We start from the raw sequence: 6,386 nt of genomic DNA on the forward strand, positions 1-6,386 counted from the left end.
AACACATAGCATGCATGTAGAATAAGCTCTTGAAAGTATGAATTTGAACATGCAAGCAATCCCTTAAAAAGTAATATATATGATTGTCAAACAAATTTATAACAAACCATAAGCATATAAAGATAAATAATAACTCACATAGATAGGTAACACCAAGTAAAAAGAAAAAAAAAAAAAAAAAAAAAAGAAAAAAATAAGAAAAAAAAAAAAAAGATAAAGAAAATAGAAAATAGAAGAGAAAGTGAGAAAGAAGAAAAGAAAAATCTCGTAATGGTGGTGAGAAAGATAGAGAATGAAAGGTGAGATAGAAAGGGGAAGGGAGAAAGAAGAAAGAAGGAGGGAAAAGAACAAGTAGGATTTGGAGGAGAGAAAGATAAGATAATTTGGCAACTGGGGTTGAGCTGTGCGGCGCATGCGACGCGGCCGCGGAAGGCACGCGTTCGCGTGGTTGCGCTCCAGGTAAGGTGACGCGATTGCGTCGGTCACGCGGTCGCGTGACCTATGTTGCGCTACTGGCGCGAGTGCAGCCTCGCTCCAGCACAACTCTCTGTTCGATTCATTTTAATTGCGAAAATTGGGTGACGCGATCGCGTGGGTCACGCGATCGCATGAGTGTGCGTTATAAAATGGGTGATGCGGCCGTGTCAGCGACGCGGTCGCGTGACAAGGATTGTGCTTCCAACACCAATCCAGCATCACTCTCGCACAGAATGCGACTGTGCACCCTTTTACGTCGAAAACCCAGGGCACGTGGCCGCGTGGGAGGCCATGATTTCCATGCGACGCGGTCGCGTGGGGTAATTTGTGCCATTGGCACGACTCCAGCGCTGCTCCTGCGTAACTTTCTGTTTATTTTTATTTTTCTTTACTCCCCCTGCCACGCGGACGCGTTGCTGGTGCGATCGCGTCGCGTGGCGAAATTTTAAAAAAAATATATATATAAGGACATGTAGGTGTAAAAGCATGAAAGTATTAATAAAGAGAAGAGTTATTGAAGAAGAAAAAAAACTAAAAGTGAAGAAAAGAACGATCATACCGCGGTGGGTTGTCTTCCACCAAGCACTTTGCTTTAACGTCCGTAAGTTGGTCGCTCCACTAGCTCAATCAGCTGCTTTGTGGGGATCTTCCAAGTGGAGGATCTCAAGCTCCTTGCTTTTCTGCACCTTCTCATTATGGTACAGTTCAGCGTGTCCATTAACTACTTCACTCTATCTTTGATCTTAACTTACCGGGCATCAGCCTTAGTCGAGATTTGTAAAGGAGGACGAAATCTCCAGGTTGAAATTCTTTCTTCTTGATGTTTCGATCATGCACAGCTTTCATCATTTCCTTGCAAATTCTGGAATTCTCATAAGCTTCTAGGCGAAGGTTCTCCAGTTCCTGCAGTTGCAACTTCCTTTCAGCTCCAGCCTTCTCAATTTCCATGTTGCACTCTTTAACTGCCTAGAAGGCTCTGTGTTTGATTTCAACTGGGAGATGGCAAGCTTTTCCATAAACTAAGCGAAAGGGACTCATCCCAATGGGTGTCTTGTATGCTGTTCTATATGCCCACAGTGCATCTTGTAGCCTGGTGCTCCAGTCTTTTCTATGAGGCTTCACTATCTTTTGCAAGATACGCTTAATTTCTCTGTTCGACACCTCGGCTTGCCCATTAGTTTGGGGATGGTAAGCTGTTGCAACTTTATGGATTATCCCATGCTTCTTCATCAATCTTGTTAGTCTCCTGTTACAAAAATGGGTGCCTTGATCGCTCACGATCGCTCGTGGTGATCCAAAACGGCATATAATGTGGTTTCTCACAAAGGAAACAACAGTTTTAGCATCATCAGTGTGGGTAGGAATTGCTTCCACCCATTTGGAAACATAATCCACAGCTAATAATATATAAAAATATCCACTAGAATTTGAAAATGGACCCATGAAGTCAATGCCCCATACATCAAAAATTTCACAGAAAAGCATATAGTGTTGAGGGCATCTCATCCCTCCTGGATATATTACCAAATTTCTGGCATGGGATACAAGATTTGCAAAACTCAGCAGCGTCTCTAAAAAGAGTAGGCCACCAGAATCCACAGTCTAAGATCTTTCTAGCTGTTCGTTGAGGGCCAAAATGTCCTCCACTCTCAGATGAGTGACAGGCCTCTAAAATGGACTGGAATTCTGATTGAGGCACACAACGTCTAATTATCTGGTCAGCGCCACATCTCCATAAATATGGGTCATCCCATATATAATATTTAGACTCACTTTTCAGCTTGTCTCTTTGATGTTTAGAAAAATGTGGAGGAAATGTGCGGCTAACTAAATAATTAGCAACAGGTGCATACCAAGGGACTACCTCAGATACTGCTTGTAGGTTATCAAAAGGAAAATTATCATCTATAGGAGTAGAATCATCCTTAATATGTTCAATGCGACTCAAGTGGTCTGCTACTAAATTCTGATTACCACTCCTATCCTTTATTTCTAAATTAAATTCTTGTAGCAGCAGTATCCAACGTATATGCCTTGGTTTGGACTCCTTTTTAGCTAATAGATACTTTAGAGCTGCGTGGTCCGAATACACTACTACTTTGGTACCAAGTAAAAACAATAGCAAGAAGTTCTTTCTCAGTAGTAGTATAATTGGACTGGGCAGTGTCTAAAGTCTTAGATGCATAGGCAATAACAAAAGGATCCTTACCTTCACGCTGAGCCAGCGCTGCTCCTACTGCATGGTTGGAAGCATCGCACATGATTTCAAACGGCTGGCTCCAATTGGGTCCTCTCACAATTGGGGCTTAAGTTAGAGCAGTCTTCAGCTTATCAAATGCTTGTTTGCAATCTTCACTGAACTCGAACTCAATGTCCTTCTGCAGTAATCTGGATAAGGGAAGTGCCACCTTACTAAAGTCTTTAATAAATATCCTGTAGAAACCTGCATGGCCAAGGAACGAACGGACTTCCCTCACAGAAGAGGGGTAAGGTAAACTAGAAATAACATTCACCTTTGTTGGGTCTACGGAAATGCCATTATTAGATACCACATGCCCTAACACAATCCCTTGTTTTACTATAAAGTGGCATTTTTCGAAATTCAGTACAAGGTTTGTATTAATACATCTATCTAATACTCTAGATAATCCATCTAAGAAAAGGGTAAAAGAATCACCATAAACGCTGAAATCGTCCATAAAAACTTTCATACAGTCCTCAGTAAGATCAGAGAAAAGACTCATCATGCACCTTTGGAAAGTAGCTGGTGCATTGCACAAGCCAAAGGGCATTCTCCTATAAGCGTAAGTCCCAAAAGGACATGTAAAAGTAGTCTTTTCCTGATCCTCAGGAGCTATATGAATCTGGAAATAACCTGTGTAACCATCTAGAAAGCAATAATGTGATTTACCTGACAGGCGATCCAGCATTTGATCAATGAATGGAAGTGGGTAGTGATCCTTACGGGTAGCTTGGTTGAGACGCCTGTAATCAATGCAGACTCTCCAAGCATTTTGAACTCTAGTTGCTATGAGCTCTCCATGCTCATTCTTCACGGTAGTGACTCCGGACTTCTTGGGCACCACTTGTACTGGGCTTACCCATTCACTGTCTGAAATGGGATATATGATGCCGGCCTCCAATAGTCTGGTCACCTCCTTCTTGACAACTTCCAAGATGGTGGGATTCAATCTTCTCTGGGGTTGACAGACAGGTCTTGCTCCCTCTTCCAAAAATATTCTGTGCTCGCATACTTGAGGGTTGATTCCCACTATGTCTGCCAAACTCCACTCAATTGCCTTCTTATGCTTCCTTAGCACATCAAGTAACTGCTCTTCTTGTTGAGAAGTCAGTTCTCTTGCAATAATAACCAGAAGCTTCTGCTCATCCTCGAGATAAGCATATTTGAGATGTGGAGGGAGAGGTTTCAATTCTAACTTTTGATCATGGGCAGGCTCTGGATTATCTGGGGCTTGTGAAAATGGCGAAGTGTCCTCATTGTCAGTTAAGAGGATCCCCACACTTGGACCTTGTCCAGTGTGCCTCTCTTCAAACTCTTCTTTTTGAACTTCAGCCACACTTTCGTCTATGACATCACACTGGAAGATAGAACGATCTTCTGGGGGGTTGTCAATGACTCCATTCAAATTGAAGATCACTATGCGGCCATCTATTTCAAAGGAGTATGTTCTTGAAAAAGCATCCAATTTGAATTTTGATGTTTTCAGGAATGGTCTTCCAAGTAGGATTGATGATGGCTTATCTGAATCATTATGGGGCATCTCCAAGATATAAAAATCAGTGGGAAATGTGAGCCCTTTAATGTTCACCAAAACATCTTCAGCAACTCCAGCCACTGTAATAATGCTTTTATCTGCTAACACAAAATGAGCTGCCGACCTTTTTAAGGGAGGGAGCCTCAAAACATCATATATGGACAAAGGCATTATACTGACACATGCTCCTAAATCACACATGCAATCATAAATTACTACACCACCAATAGTACAACTAACTATGCAAGGACCTGGATCACTACATTTTTCAGGTAATCCTCCCATTAAAGCAGATATAGAACTACCTAAAGGAATAGTTTCTAATTCATTAATCTTGTCTTTATGGATACATAAGTCTTTTAGAAACTTTGCATATTTAGGTACCTGCTGAATAACATCAAAAAGGGGGACAGTTACCTCGACCTTTTTGAATATCTCCACCATTTTAGGACCAGGTTCCAGCTGCTTCCTGGGCTTCCTTGCAAGCTGTGGAAATGGAATGGGAACAGTGGTTTCCGTGGTGCCTGCGCCTTTTGGTGCTTCTTCTTGTGGTTGAGCTATCTCTTCTTCAGCTATGTCCTGTATATCCTCTTCCTCTTCAACATCTTCGATTTCCACCACCTCTTCAGCTGAGGCGTATTCTGGTAAGCTTGGTTCCTCCTTATTCCTCTCCTGCAGTGTAGTTCCAGACCTCAGGGTGATGGCATTAATGCCTCCCTTTGGATTGGGTAATGGTTGAGAAGGGATTCCAGTGGTGCTTGAAGGTTGGTTACTGGAATTTTTTGCTAAACCAAGCTGTGTCATAAAAGCTTGCAGAGTAGAGGTGAGACCATTCAGACTGGCGTTAATACTGTTCACGATGGTACTTTCCATGGCCAGTTGTCTTTTCTCAAAAGCTTGTAATAAATCTTCATTAGAAGATACAGAAGAATGAGTAAATTGAGAGGTTTGCTGTTGATTGTTCGGTGGTCCTTGGTTTTGCCTCAGGTGAGGTGCTTGGTAAGGTTGATTTTGCTGCCTGTTGTTGTTATTATTCCACCTCTGATTTCCCTGATTATCTCTGCCTCCCCTGTTATTGTTGTCCCTCCAATTCTGGTTTGAATTGTCCTGCCATCCATGGTTATTATTTCCACTTTAATTGTACCCTTGGTTGGGGCGGTCATAGAAGTTGTGAGTGGATGCCACCATGTTGTCTTCTTGTTGGAGCTGCGGGCATTCATCAGTGTAATGGCTGTAACCAGCACAAATTCTGCAAATTCTTTGTGGGACTAGTTGTTGGTTTTGCTGCGGTTGAGTTTGCTGAGCTTGTTGATTCAACTGCATTTGCTTCAGCAGGTTGGTCATCTCACAGATGCTTTGAGTTAGAGCAGCAGTCTCTCTGCCAGAAGATACTTCTGCAACAGCTTTTGAACGGCCTTGCTTCTGTCTGTGGTTCCGAGTAGATTCAGCTAAATCACTGATCAATTGCCAAGCTTCATCAGTGGTCTTGTACTTCTTCATAGACCCATTGCTGGCACTTTCCAATGTGGTCTTATCTTGGGGCCTCATACCTTGTGTGATATAGCTGAGTAGCACGATCTTGTCAATCATGTGGTGGGGGCATGCTTCCATAAGATTATTGAAGCGCTCCCAGTATTCGAAGAGAGTCTCATTGTCATCCTGAACAATCGTAGAGATATCCTTCCTCAGTTTATCAGTAACTTCAGATGGAAAGAATTTCTCCAGAAACTCCTTTCTGAGTGTATCCCAGTTGGATACATTTGCTATAGGTTGAGTGTAGTACCACTCTCTTGCTTTTCCCTCAAGAGAGAACGGAAAAGCTTTTAGCAGAATTGAAGTTTCATCAGTGCCATCACGCCTGACAGTAGAACAGGCTGCCTGGAAATCTCTCAAGTGCTTGATAGGCTCTTGAGCAGGTAGGCCATGAAACTTGGGCATCAAATTTAACGGTGCGGTCTTTATTTCAAAATCTGTAGCTACCGCTGGATGATGCGCTTGAAACGGTTGCATTGTAAAATCAGGAGCTCCTTCCTCCTGGATGGTAACTCTTCTAGCTGCCATGTTTTCTGCACGTAAAACAACCGAATCAGTAGAACGGGGGCTGGTTTCTTCCTCAGATTCACTTTCAGATCC

At 42.6% G+C, this 6,386-nt stretch overlaps 1 non-coding gene across 1 annotated transcript; it reads left to right on the forward strand.

Moving 5' to 3' along the window:
- The first annotated feature begins 5,837 nt into the window (after positions 1 to 5,837).
- Positions 5,838 to 5,945, forward strand: LOC112781766 (small nucleolar RNA R71). Its single transcript, XR_003192526.1, has one exon. It is a non-coding gene; the product is annotated as a small nucleolar RNA R71 (small nucleolar RNA).
- The last annotated feature ends 441 nt before the right edge of the window (positions 5,946 to 6,386 follow it).

Source organism: Arachis hypogaea, chromosome 19, assembly GCF_003086295.3.
Source record: "Arachis hypogaea cultivar Tifrunner chromosome 19, arahy.Tifrunner.gnm2.J5K5, whole genome shotgun sequence".
Classification (NCBI taxonomy): domain Eukaryota; kingdom Viridiplantae; phylum Streptophyta; class Magnoliopsida; order Fabales; family Fabaceae; genus Arachis; species Arachis hypogaea.